The 13,917-nt window shown below is 44.2% G+C and overlaps 2 long non-coding RNA genes across 2 annotated transcripts in view; one reads left to right on the forward strand and one right to left on the reverse strand.

Moving 5' to 3' along the window:
* Positions 1-7,337, forward strand: part of LOC106725464 — a 77,684-nt gene extending 70,347 nt beyond the window's left edge. The window contains exon 3 of the long non-coding RNA XR_001361359.1: positions 7,222-7,337. This is a non-coding gene — a long non-coding RNA (uncharacterized LOC106725464). The remainder of the gene's footprint in view (positions 1-7,221) is intronic.
* A 2,723-nt stretch (positions 7,338-10,060) lies between these two features.
* Positions 10,061-13,911, reverse strand: LOC102241721. The gene is made up of 2 exons (XR_001361356.1): positions 13,127-13,911; positions 10,061-12,288 (listed from the first exon to the last, which is right to left on the reverse strand). It is a non-coding gene; the product is annotated as an uncharacterized LOC102241721 (long non-coding RNA).
* Between the last annotated feature and the right edge of the window lie 6 nt (positions 13,912-13,917).

The raw sequence follows: 13,917 nt of genomic DNA on the forward strand, positions 1-13,917 counted from the left end.
CCGGTGCATGAATTCATGCACAGGTGGTGTCTGGCCAATCGGGGGTGGGGCCGGCCAGGGGGAGGGGCCTCAGGCAGTTGGCCGGACAGCCCCACCCCCTGGTTGAACTCCCAGTCGAGGGGACAATTTGCATATTAGTCTTTTATTATATAGGATCATATTACATTATACCAGACTAAACTACATTACATTACTTTATAGTATATCTTGATTTGTCTATTAATTTCTTGTCTGTCTCCCCCTTACAATTCTATATAATAAAAGGCTAATATGCAAATTGATAAAATGGCAGAACGACAGGTCTCTATGACATGCACTGACCACCAGGGGGCAGCTCCTGCATTGAGTGTCTGCCCCCTGGTGGTCAGTGCACTCCCACTAGGAGAGCACTGCTGAGCCAGGCTCACGGCTGGTGAGCACAGCGGCAGCAGTGGCGGGAGCCTCTCCTGCCTCCACAGCAGCGCTAAGGATGTCTGACTGACGGCTTAGGCCCACTCCCCGCAGGGCCTATGCCATCAGTCAGACATCCCCTGAGGGCTCCCAGACTGCGAGAAGGTGCAGGCTAGGCTGAGGAACGCCCCCACCCCGAGTGCACAAATTTGTAAAATTGTAAATTTTTTATTGATTCATAAAGTATACAGTATAGGGTTATGTATGGAATAGCACATTGGGTAAATGGCCTCCACAGCTTTGCTGGCACATACGCAAAGCTGTGGTCTTCATTGGTCTTCATTGTCCCTGCTCCTGGGCCATAATTGGTACTTGGTAATGCTTGTCAAATTAAAGGGATTGAAATCAAAGGGCAACAGATATTAGAATCTGATTCAATAAACCAAGTAAATTAGGTTTTTATTTGTTGTTGTTGTTAATGCTCACGCAAAATTCAAATCTTGAATGAATTTTGGGACACCCTATATATTATAAAGGAAAGTGGTTGGGAGCAGGGACTTTGCAACTATGACTGGATTCACACCTGTACTACTCACCAGCTGAGTGACCTTGGAAAAGCCCCATAACATCTCTGTACCTTAGTTTCCTCCTTAGTCAAATGCAAATAACAGCAACACATATCTCAGAGGACTGTTGCAAAGATCAATGAGTTAAAACTGAGGGCAAGATCTGGGTGAGTAGCATGCACATGTAGGCTATTAGTTATGTTATCATTTGAAGGCGGGGCTCCATGGTGCTGAAGTGGGCGGTGGCTCTCCCATCATTCAAAGAGGCTCAGAGAAGTCCCCTGGTCCCCGTCCACTCCATTTTGGAGTCCAAGTCTAAGCCGATCAGCATATTTCATCCTTTGCCACAGGGATCGGTTCAAGCCTGAGTGGATAACCTAATGACCCAGAGCAATTCAACGACCCAAACCATGACTTTGATCTGTCCTGCTGAGGACTCAAACTGACCCCATTGGACCTACCCTGGGGGGATTTAGAACTGGAGCTGCTCCCACCATCATCTCCCATAGGGAGCCCTACAGGTTGGTGTCCAGCCAGTAAAATGTAGTGTAGGGACTATGGGTGAAAGGAAGCCACATCCAATGACATCATATGGCTCCTGTCCCCAGCCACACCTGAAACCAGCTTTGTCCCTGCACATTTTAGTCATGTGAACCAATATGTTCCCTTTTTGCTTCAGCCTAGTTAGGTCAAAAATTTTTTCACCTACAACTCAAAGAGGGCTAAATAGCATTCCATTATTCGCTGACAACCGAGACTCAAAGAACCTATAAAGACCTCCTAGGAGATAGCACAGCAAGAAAGTAGCAGAAACTAACCTTGAACCTGTCTCTGCCTGACCATTACACAGTGCTGCTTCCCAAAGCTACAGAAGGTTCCAGAAAACAGGTTAAGCTACAACCGTAGGGATCCGCAATTGAAAGGCAGGAGCCCGAGCAGGCTTGGGGAAGCCGTGGCATTAACAACTAACCTTTATTAAATGCTTATGAGATGCCAGTCACTGTGCTACACTTCATGTGCAACTCTGTACGTGAGCTGTGGCTTGAAGAATGAGCAAGATCTGGGCCTGTGGAAATGGGGGCAGGCCAGCATTCTTATTTAGCAATTACAAAATAGTATCTATGTGCCTTAAGGCAGCTGTGACTCAAGGCTGAAAAGGGCCCTCTTTGGCAGCAGCAGCCAGGAAAGTGAACAGCACGCCTTGCCTACCCAGGTACTGTATTTCATTGCATCCCTTCATTCATCCAAAATTTCATCCCAGCAAGACAAACAGATTGCCACTGCGGTTCCAGGGCCCACACATCTCAGCCATGTTTTCCACCCAATTCCATCTTGGGAAGATATAGGTTAATTAGTGAACAAGATAAGCATCCTGGTAATGGAGGGATGGGCCAATTGGACTAGTGAGAGGTGAATGGAAGAATTGTCTTGTTGCAATGCTTCCTATCGGAGCCATGTTTTCTGGGACACCTGGCAGTACATTCTGCGTGGGTTAGTACTTCAAAAAAGAGGTGGGAATCCAAGCGTGTGTTTAGTCACTTTCATTGAATGAACAATCACTGGGTACCTACTTTGCCTGTATTAGGCAAAGGAGTTGGGGAGATGAGAAGTGTTGGCCCAGGCTTCATGCGGGGTAGGTGGGGAACTAATATGGTATCATGAGGACTACATGGCAGTGAGTGCAGAGAATGAACACCCAGCCGGCTTTGGGGCTACTGGGCACAGGGCTCAGGTAAAGCTTTTAAGAGGAAATACAAGACTTGAAGAAGAATAAAAAATTAGCCAGAAGATAGGGGAGAGGGCAGGGCAGAAGGGGAGGGGTGTGAGTTCCAGGTGAGCAAAATTATGCAAAACTCGGGAGAAAAAGATCTGCTTAAGGTTCAGGGTAACTACAACTATAAGTCAGGAACATAAAACACAGGAAAAAAGAAAACATTTTCTGGGTCCCTAGTCCCATTAATGGAAACTGTGTTGGAGGAATATACTCAGACTTAGGCACATGCTAATAGATTTCATTCATTTGAGCACTTATCAGGGTGACATGTGCCAAGCACTTGATGTACATTCTCATCACGATAAAAAAAAATACTCTTCACCTTTGACCGAGGAGGAGACTGAGGCCCAGGGTGGTCAACCAACTTGCCCAGGTTTCACGCCTGGGACGGAGCAGGATTCACATGCTGGTTGGCCTGGTGCCAAACAATAGCATCTCTTGAATATGGAGAAAAAGATCTGCTTAAGGTTCAGGGTAACTACAACTATAAGTCAGGAACATAAAACACAGGAAAAAAGAAAACATTTTCTGGGTCCCTAGTCCCATTAATGGAAACTGTGTTGGAGGAATATACTCAGACTTAGGCACATGCTAATAGATTTCATTCATTTGAGCACTTATCAGGGTGACATGTGCCAAGCATTTGATGTACATGCTCATCACGATAAAAAAAAAAAATGCTCTTCACCTTTGACCAAGGCCCAGGGTGGTCAACCAACTTCCCCAGGTTTCACACCTGGGACGGAGCAGGATTCACATGCTTGTTGGCCTGGTGCCAAACAATAGCATCTCTTGAATATGTCTCCTTGTCCCATGACCCTCAAAAATCGATGTTTTACTGCCTCACTGCTCTGCCACCAGAGGCTCTAAACATTATTAACCTAAAACCACAGCATCCTCTGGCCTGGAGATGTTTGGCCCCGCCATTCTGACCCCAAAGATATTCTAACTTTACCATTCTGACCCAGCAAGAACCCAATATGACAGTTTTGTCTGTGTGTATGGGTGTCTGGTCTGTGTTTAGCTACCTATGTTTAATCTCAAAGGGCTGAGAACATTCCTTCCATGCAATCCAGAATCTTTCTAACCTCCTCATGCAGTTCAATTCCTTTGCAGCCTGAAAAAAAAAATGAGTTGGAGCCTGGCTGGTGTGGCTCAGTGGTTGAGCATTGACCTATGAACCAGGAGGTTGCTGTTCAATTCCAGGACACAGTCCGGGTTGCAGGCTCAATCCCCAGTGTGGGGAGTGCAGGAGATAGCCTATCATTGAGTCTCTCTCATCATTGATGTTTCTATCTCTCTCTCTCCCTTCATCTCTGAAATCAATAAAAATATATTTTAAAAAATGAGTTGGAAGAAGACATTGAAGCACTTTGCTGAGGTCAGAGGGTGAATTAATAGGTTTTCTCTAGGTACCCTCCCCCACCACAATCTACCAGCACCCACATCACTCATCCCTGACCAGCAGCCCTTCACAGAGCCCAGAGCCCACAGTCAGTGATGCTTGCCTGAAGAGCCCCCGTCATTCCTCCAGAGCCCTGATGGGTCCGAGCCCTGTGGCTGGACCAAGACCACAGATAGCAGGTCATAAACTCACAGGCTCTTTTCTGCTCTTATTCCCAGGTGTCTCTGATAGGGGGCAAGATGGGAGCCATGACGGGCAGATTCTGCAAAAGCTTGCACACTTAGGTCCTTTTGCGAGGTACCAGGGGGAACCAGATGCAATTCAAAGGTGGACACTGGAAACTCTGAGCTCTTTCTATTTGAGAAAATGACTTGGAGCCTCCCAGCTTCAAAACTGGCATCAGGAAATGGCAGGGAAGTTGGCAATCTAAACAAGAAAGAAAAACGGGGAAGAAAGAACAGATCTCAAAGACACTTTTCTACATAGACAGAGCTCTTCTGCTTGGGTTTTCCAGGCAACGTCTATTTTTTATTAGTCTCTGAGGTTTCAACTCTGGACAATTTTGACAGGTCAAAGGTTGACAGAAATCCGGGTGGGTGACACATCAAACCATTAAGCAATCTGCCCTCTTCGACAGAGAGCTTTGCCTACACCAGAAGAAAGTAAAGTTGCTTTAGAATTTATTAGAAGGATGTGTGTGGACATTCAGCTGGAGCAATTTAGTTTCAAATGAGCCCAGTTACCCAATAGGCCAATTCAGGTTGTTGTGTGTGGTGTGTTTTTTTCCAGCTTTATTGGGGTATAATTGACAAATAGAAATTATATACATGTAGGGTGTACAATGTAATGTTTTGGTATATATATACCTTGTGAAGTGACCACCACAATTTAAAATACTTATTACCTCACATAGTTACCATTTTCTGTGTGTGTGTGTGTGTGTGTGTTTGGGTGTAGCAAGAATACTTAAAATCTACCCTCTTAGCAAATTTCAGGTATACAGTACAGCAGTCATTGTATTCTATAGTCACTGTAATGTAACAATACAGTAGTAGCTGTAACTATAGTCACTGTGCTATACCAATATCTCCCCAGTTCCCCAGCCCTCTAGTCCTTGGTAACCACCATTCTACTCTCTGCATCTATGAGTGTGACCTTTTTAGATTCCGCATATAAGTGAGTTCATATAGTATTTGTCTTTCTGTGTCTGGTTTATTTCACTTAGCATGATGTCCTCCAGATTCATTCATGTTGTCACACATGCCAGGATTTCCTTATTTCTTAAGGCTGAATAATATTCCTTAGTGTATATCACACCCCATTTTCTTTATCCACTCACCCGAGGGCAAACACGTAGATTCTAGCCATGGTGAATAATGCTGCAATGAATATGGGGGAGCAGATATCTCTTCAAGATGCTGGTTTCATTTCCCTAGGATGTATATCTAGAAGTGGGATTTCTTGATTGTAGGATAACTCTATTTTTAGTGTTTGAGAAACCTTCAGACTGTTTTCCATAACAGCTGCCCCAAATTATATTCTTACCAACAGTGTACAAGGGTTCTCTTTTTGCCACATCCTCACCAATACTGTACTTATCTTTTGTCTGTTTGATGATAGCCATGATAACAGGTGTGAAGTGGTATCTCATTGTGATCCTGATGTGCATTTCCCTGATGATTAGAGATGTTATAAGGCCGTTTAATTTTAAATGTCCACTAGGAGACTTGAATAATCCTGCAAGTCATTTTGTGTAAATGATTGGGTGGGGAGGGACAGTCTCCACTGGGGCCCCATTGGGTCTTGTCCATTCCGATGCTGTTATTAACAACTGGGGGAGAGGGTAGGAAATTCAGAAAAACACGAACCATTCACAGAGCTCCTCCGTGGCCTCACATCGCCGGCACAATCTCTAATCCTGACAATATCCCATTTTGCAGGGGAGGGAACTGCTTCCGAGAGGTTAAGTCACAAAAAAGCACATCAATTTCATCTGCAGCTGCCACAAAGCTGGGAGGCAAATTAAAACAAGTCGATGGCATATTCTAGATCCACAGAGATTCACACAAGCAGGGACCAGGCTGAACCTAATGAGATGAAGCCTACTGGGCATGGTTGTGCGTTTCTGCGCTTGGGCTCAAAAAACATAAGCACACAAATAGAGGAGGGGGAAATGTGAGAAGGAAAGGCCTCGGGCCCTGCACGGTGAGTCACCGGTGTTATGTGTCTGCCGAGGCTCCTGCAATTATGGTCCGCAGGAACAGCAGCCAGACTTGGCCCCGGGAGGCGGAGGGTGGCAGTTGCTGTGCTGAGAAGCTCACACCCGGGAATCTGGGTTCAGTTCTAGGACCTGAACCCTCCAAGGGGGACAACTGCCAGGTGGGCACATCTGGGAGTCAGCCACCGAGAGGCAGAGGCACTTAAAATTCAGGCGTAAGTGGAAATGCTAAAGGCACTGGCTATGTTTCGAATGGAATACGAAAGGTAGGGAGGAGGTGTCATCACATTGGTTGTCTTCTACTCCCCAGAGAGCATGAGGGATATAAGGGCGCATGGCCTTCTGAGTGTATGAAATCAGGAGTTGTGTATAGAAGAAGGGGATATGACTTCATACTAGACAAACCAACATAAAGCTTGGCTGACCACCTCAAGAACTGTGGGAAGAAAGATGGACAGGGTGTAAGGTGAAATTTGAGAGGTAGTGAGCACCCTGTCACTGGGAGCAATCAAGTGCATGTTGTTGGGACTGCACTTGGACTTTTGTAGCTGTGAGGCACTTTGGTTTCTGTGGACCCCTTCTTCCATAAACATTAACCTCAAGAACTGTGGGAAGATAGATGGACAGGGTGTAAGGTAAAATTGAGAGGTAGTGAGTACCCTGTCACTAGGAGCAATCAAGTGCATGTTGTTGGGACTGCACTTGGACTTTTGTAGCTGTGAGGCACTTTGGTTTCTGTGGACCCCTTCTTCCATAAACATTTAATTACATTTTATGACTATGTTGGTATAATGACAGATATAATACATGCTGCATTATATTCATTTCTTTTCCTCTGATTTTAAAAGAAATTTAAATGTTCTCCTAGGCCCCGGACAGTCTCATGGGTCCTACGCACGGTGTCTGCTGGGCCTAGTAAAATCGATCCTGCATGCTGTCAACTCACGTGCCAGAATGTTGTAAAGAAGGAAGGAGGCTGTTAAGGTAAGATCTCTAAACTCCCCCATCTGAGATTCTCTTAGATAAGTTCTGCCAAAGGAGAGAGGAGTGCTCCAAACCACTTTTTGGGGATATTAAGGTGGATGTGTTACTGCTGGGAACGCAAGTTTTAAAAAAGCTGTGTGTATACCATGATTCCATTCTATAAAAAGTTTATGCATGGACCCCAATTATTATAGATGGTAACACCTGAGACCAGGATTAGAGGCTTGGGGTGAAGAAGGAAATAGTGGTTCTTTTGTTTGGTAGCTTCCTATTTCTGTCTTATGCAAATGATTATATTTAACAGACAGCATGTCTCATTGTTATAAAATAACTAAATAAGAATACCAGAAAGGTCTATAAATGTGACTTTACTTTTTATTGTGAGGAGGGCTGCTTTGCCCAATTCTCTGTTCGAGCAGAAACACTGTCGTGATGAATGATGCTGGGAGGGTGTCACTGGGCATATCTTGCGTGTCCAATGAACAGAACAGCACAGCAAAACCCATCATGCAACCAAGAACTAAGATATAAAACAGGGCCACAGCCAATTCAGAAACACACATATTCAGCAATCATTGGCATCAACATACTCCTCCTGGTAATCACACGAGTATTTAGAGTATTTACGTTTGGGCTGAGTATTCTAAAACTCCAGGTTCCATTTCCCAGGTCGAATGGCTGGTAAATGCCTGTGGAGCAGTCCCTTCGAATCACCCCATCCCCAGGGTGACCCAAACTTCCAGAGCTAGCGCCGCCCACAGCCTGTCCTCTGAGTTACCACACATAAAAGATGCAGCCTGAATAAACAATGTCCCAATAGCAGGTCCCCCTTATTTTTTATCCCTGCTTTTTTTAAATCAGTTCTGATTTCAGGACAATAAAAATCTTTGAAGGGTTGAATGCTTTCGAAACAAATTCCCTCATGAGTGTAAGCCGTGAATCGGATCAAACGGGATGACAATGGAGGAGGAATCATAAGCAGTCTCTAATTGAAGGGAGAGGGGAAAAAAAAAACTCTAAGGAAATGGCTATGCCCTGGAAAAGGGAATAAGGGGGATCTGCTGACTTGGAATGGCCAGGGCAGGGAAAGAGGCCTGGGCATTTAGTATTTCCGTCTATTGCGATAAAACTAGAAGTGCTTGCATTCAAATGTTAATGTTTGCATAGAACTCTTAATCACCTCCTGTCTGCCAGGCTAGATTGGGTATCTTTTTAAGGTGAAGAACGGGAAGGGAACTGAGCAAATTAAAAAAACAACTGGGTTTGTCTCATCTCTAGTGCAAAACAATGAGTATTGTATTGAACGATGTACAGTGTGTTCTACAGTGGGACTCTAAGGAGACCAAAACCAGCAAACAGACAACAAATAAAATTCACATAAAATGAACAATCCCCAAATCCAGTCAATGTGATTCACTTGCTAGCATGGTCCTTCAGAAAGGTATAGAGGCTGAGTTATAGTTTTCTTCCGGATCCACAGTCCATGTGGAGATCACCCAGTCAGCCACCTAAACAGTGTATGGAGAGCCCAGACCGTCCTTTAGCACTTGCCCCTTGCCCACTCCAGGCATACACCCCCATCTGAAAACACCCCCTTGAAGGAAGCCTACCTATCTCATTTGCATTTTGCCTCCTTCTCAAGATTACTCCGCTCCCCCTTGTAGCCTCATTTCACCGAAATCAAATGTGAGCCGTTCTCTAACTGCACCGGAAAATCAGAATTTATTGTACATATGTTTGTGTTCCACTTAATAAAAAAACCTATATTTTAAGATAAACTTTGTTAGTAATTCATGAGGTAAGTGACTATTTATGCTAATCAGGCAGAAATATATTCTCAAGCATAATGCATTACATAAATTTGAATGTAAAATGTTCAATTATGAAGTAAATACAGGTAATGCAAATAATAAATTACCTCCAATAAAAATTATAAAAGATGTGTCTTCAAAGAGAGATCGGCTTTAACTTACAACTGTGAATCGCTTAAAGAGAAAAGAATTAATAAAGGCTGAATTACTCTGATGATTATTTAGCACATAATTCACCTATTCATAACGACTCCTAGTAATCAGGCTGTTGTTTCACATTCTCCAATATGAGGCAAGACTGTTTCCTCAGCAATTTTGCCCTTATCAGATTATCTCGCCTGATTCTATTAATTTTCCTCCATGAATCTGCTCACAGTGATTTGTGATTTACTTACCCTGCTAACTAAAGACTGTTACGAGGATGTATCTCACATCCTAAGAACAGTCTATGTGATCATCCAGTTACTTTTCTCAAATCACTTTAGCTAGGTTCACAGTGAAACGGAGCGGACTCTGGTTAGTTCTGTACCATAAAATCGGCTCCTGAAGAAACAAGGAGAACAGACACTACACTTCTTGGTGCATTTTGGTTTTTTTCAGATTATCTATGTCAGATTCCAACATGATATACCTGAGTAGCTGTAACTCACCATCAGGAAAAAATATATATATATTATTTTTAACTTTTAATCATTGTCATTTGGACACGAACAGGATTTTTCTTCTTTTTGTCCAAAGTTGTTGTGTATATACTGACACGAATCTACAGTTGTGTTTTAGCTGTTACGGTTTCGCAATCTTCTACATGATTCGACTCATGCCCTCCTCCCTCCCAAAATTCTTCTATAAATATTCACGGCTTTCAGAAACTTTAATGCTACTGGTTTGAATTGGTCAATAATGACAAACGCATGGTTTCGAAATTACTCTATATTGTTCTACAGAGATTACTAGCGTATATATAGCAAGGGGATATTAAGCAGTACAGAAACAGGGTTCGTATTGTACTTGGATTACATGGGCTTGGAGAGAAGTGAAACAAACAATGTGAGCAAAGAAGTCTAAGGAAGTGTGGCCTGCTGTAATTGTACAGAATCAAAAACCTGAATAGTACTAATTAAAATAAGAGAGCTCAATTGTTGTCAAAGAAATGCCACTAACGGAGAACTGTAAATGTTTGGACACCCCTGGGCATCACTAAATAATAAAGTAAAAAGGACAAAAATGAGAATTCAGTTATAAGGCTGAGAGCACTACTGCTACACATCTAAAAAATAATTCTGGTCCTCTCTTTTTTTTTCGAGAGAAAATAAGAGACTGTAAAAGACTCTGCAATACGAGAAAGAAAAATACCATGGCTTAACAGCAGTGTACAGAAATAAACCATAAAAAAAGTGCAGATAATAATACATTTAGCTGCCCAAACATGAGCATTTAATTTCTAGAAATGATATATAATTGCAACAATTAGGTGCATGGCCATGAATCTATATCACATGGTCTTCGTCATGAGTGAACTTTGTTTATAAATGTTGTTTATGAATGCAGAAGTTTCAGTGCTCCTGGCCAAAAATACTTTCTTGAGAGACAAGGATCATTCCTTACAGCTTTTAACAAAAATGTGATGCCAAAGGATAAAAAAAAATATTATAAACAAAAAAAGAATTGATTCTTCCTAACTACATTTAAATTCATGTTTCACATGAATAATTATAAACTTCAGACATTTGTGGCTAATGATTTTTTAAAAGCCTAGAAAACTATTGCTATGAACAATGCTAAATGACATCGTATGTTTATGTAGTTTAAGATTTTCCTCTGAATAAACAAGCTATAATCCCTTAACTTCATTACTAGGTAAAATACTGTTTAAGGGGTGGAAAGCAAAGGAATTCTGTTAGGTTGCATAAATATTGACATAACCGTCACTCTTTCTTCTCCAAACTGGTAATAGACAAAGTATTCCCATAAAACCAAAACTACCCTTATAAACAACTTCGCTGAAGTAATGATGAAAAGAAAAGGTGCTTTTCTGGAAAATACCAACAGCACTGGCCTTTTAGGATTCTGATGCGCCTACAAACCTGTATTGGGGGATTCTCTCATTAGGAACCCTGGGGTCTGCTGAAACCAAGGCTGCCAGCATCAGAGAAATTAACACAAGTCTAATCTGGAGTCTGAAGCCAGTGAGTGACACCTAAGGTCTCGTTATAAATAGTAAAGTATGCTGTGGGGTGGGTGACAGCCTTCTGAAGTGCAATGTTCAAGACGTGAGGCTTAATATATGACTAAGTGTCAGAAGTCAGGTTTTCTGAGAATTACTTTTCAGATAAACAACTTTATAGCGCTGCACTTAATCTTACTTACTAGAGACATCTCATTTATCACTGAATTACAAGTAACTTTAATTCTATTGATATTGCCATAAAGCCCGCTGGAAATCCATCCTGGCACTTTTAAAGGGCTTGGGGCCCTATTACATGGGATCCACTTGCTCAAGTCTCTGAGACAGAATTACACTCCAAAAGGCTTCTGTGTCCCCTGTCCCCTTGGTGGACAATCCAGGGGGACCGTGGAGGAAAAATAACTCCCTCACCTGCCTGCACTGTCCTCAGCCCCTTACCTACAAGGTTGGGTTCTCCCACTGCAGTCAAACTTCCTGCGCCTCTTTCCTCCTCCCACCTTGGGAAACCAGCTTCTTTTCACTTCAACAAAACTGGACACGGATCAATTTCAACTGACCTTTGCCGAAAGGTGGCGCTGTTGAGGTAAAAACCAACTCGCTCCAACAATAGTTTTCACTCTTCGATCCTTTTGCAGGCTTTTCAGAATTTTTTTTCTTTTCTTAATGCACCCTCCTAGTGTTTCCCCCTCCCACAAAGTAAAAAAAAAAAAATAGCACTAACACCAAATGCATTTCATTAATTGGAAGAATCAACAGTCCCAACATCCAAGCAGGCGGGCTGGTCTTCCAAACGCTGGGTTCGCTCGCGCACTCTTGCTTTCCCCCAAATAGTAAATCTCGGCTTCTCCGACTTGCCTATCGCTTTAAAATCTTAGAAACAGAGTTGTTGGTTGTTTCCTTTTTCTTTTCTTTCCTTTTTCTTTTTCCTTCTTGCATGAGCTTTAAAAGAATCGATCTAGAAAATGGAACAATTATTAGCATCTGTAATGGGGAGGGGGAGAAGCTGCTCCCCACCCCACCCCCACTCAGGCTTTCCGGGCTTGTCCGAGAAACCTCGGTTTAAAATTTAACCCTTCGAGGGGAGCTGGGGAACGATGGGGTGTTGTTTCCCCCCCTGGTTCCTCGCCACGATCGAGTATGGAATAATTACTGAAACATAAAAGTGCAAAGGGCGCGCGGGACCCTGATAAACAGGGGTCAGATTTCATAGGGGTGAGTAAGCCTGTGTGTGTGTGTGTGTGTGTGTGTGTGTGTGTGTGGCCATGGTCTTCAGTGGGGTTCTACACTGTAGGTGTGGCTCTACACCTTGCTTTTCTCACCTGGTTATATACTTTTCCATGCTGCTGCATCCATGTCTGCCTGTCTTGTTAACTGTGGTGTAGTCTTTTATTTATTTATTAAGAGAGAGAACGAATCTCAAAGGTCAAACTCCAGCCATAGTCGGAAGCCTGAGGGCTGAGCCGGGCTGACCAGACTCTGAGCTTTCCCGGAGTTAACTCGCGTAGGCGTTCGCTCCCCCCAAGGGCACGCGACGCCAGCAAGCAGCCGGTCCCCGCGCATAATGGCCCCTGAACAAGTTATTCTGCCTCCTTTAACAGAGGGTGATAAAATGGGCATTCTCTCTTCGCGGAGCCCGAACCACCGGCCAGGAGCGCGGCGGAGTAGCGTCAGGCATGCAGTCGGGACCCCTGTGCCCTCGCGCGCGGGGAACGGGAGAGGGACAAAGAGTTGGGGCCAAGTTTAAGCTCTGGGCACAGTCAGGCTGGGGGAAGGAAGATCCCCGGGGCAGACACCTGGGTGCCGAAGGTGGAGCGAGGAGGGAAGGCTGCCAGGCTAATTCACCATCCTGGGGACGGGGAGCTGGCAGGGGAGGGCATTCAGGCCAATGCCCGCGGAGTGAGTGGCTGGTCAGCTGGGGCTCCGGAAAGCAGGCCTCTTCGAGCTCCAAAGTAAATCAAACCGACCTCCCTATCCTCCCGGGTTCCCGCAGCCCCTCTGGAAAACTCTTCGCTCTCTTTCACCAAACTTTGCGCTCGGCTTGGCTCCCTCCGGGGGAGGTGGCGGCGCGGGAAGGGTTAAGCTCGCCCGTCCCAGCTGACAGTCAGCTGATTGGGCCCTGATTGACAGCTCCGAAAAGTTTCCTTGTTTCTATACTATTATGCTAATCGCGGCCGCTCTCGCCGCCTCTCATTGGCCCAGAGTACCAGTCAATTTCCCATCTGGGCCTGACGTCACAAGTACTATAAAACTCAGCAATTGCTTTAAACTCTTCTTGCTGGATCAGAGGCTTTAAAATCTTTTTTCATCTTCGAGCTGTAGCTCAGGCTGCTCGTCGGCTCGGCCTCCCCCCCTTTTGCTCTCTGCCTCGCCTTTCCCCAGGACTTCGCTATTTTGCTTTTTTTTTAAAAAAAAAAAAGGCAAGAAAGAACTCAACTCTCCCCCACCCCCTCCCTTTCCTCGAGCCCGGCTGCACCTCTGTCTTGCACTTTGCACGGAGAAAGCGCGCGAGGGAGAGAGAGAGGAAAGAAAAAATTAAAAGAGCCAGGCAGAAGAGGAGGCGAGAAGCATGAAGTGTTAACTCCCC

This window comes from Myotis brandtii, unplaced genomic scaffold (genome assembly GCF_000412655.1).
Source record: "Myotis brandtii unplaced genomic scaffold, ASM41265v1 scaffold165, whole genome shotgun sequence".
In the NCBI taxonomy this organism is placed as follows: Eukaryota; Metazoa; Chordata; class Mammalia; order Chiroptera; family Vespertilionidae; genus Myotis; species Myotis brandtii.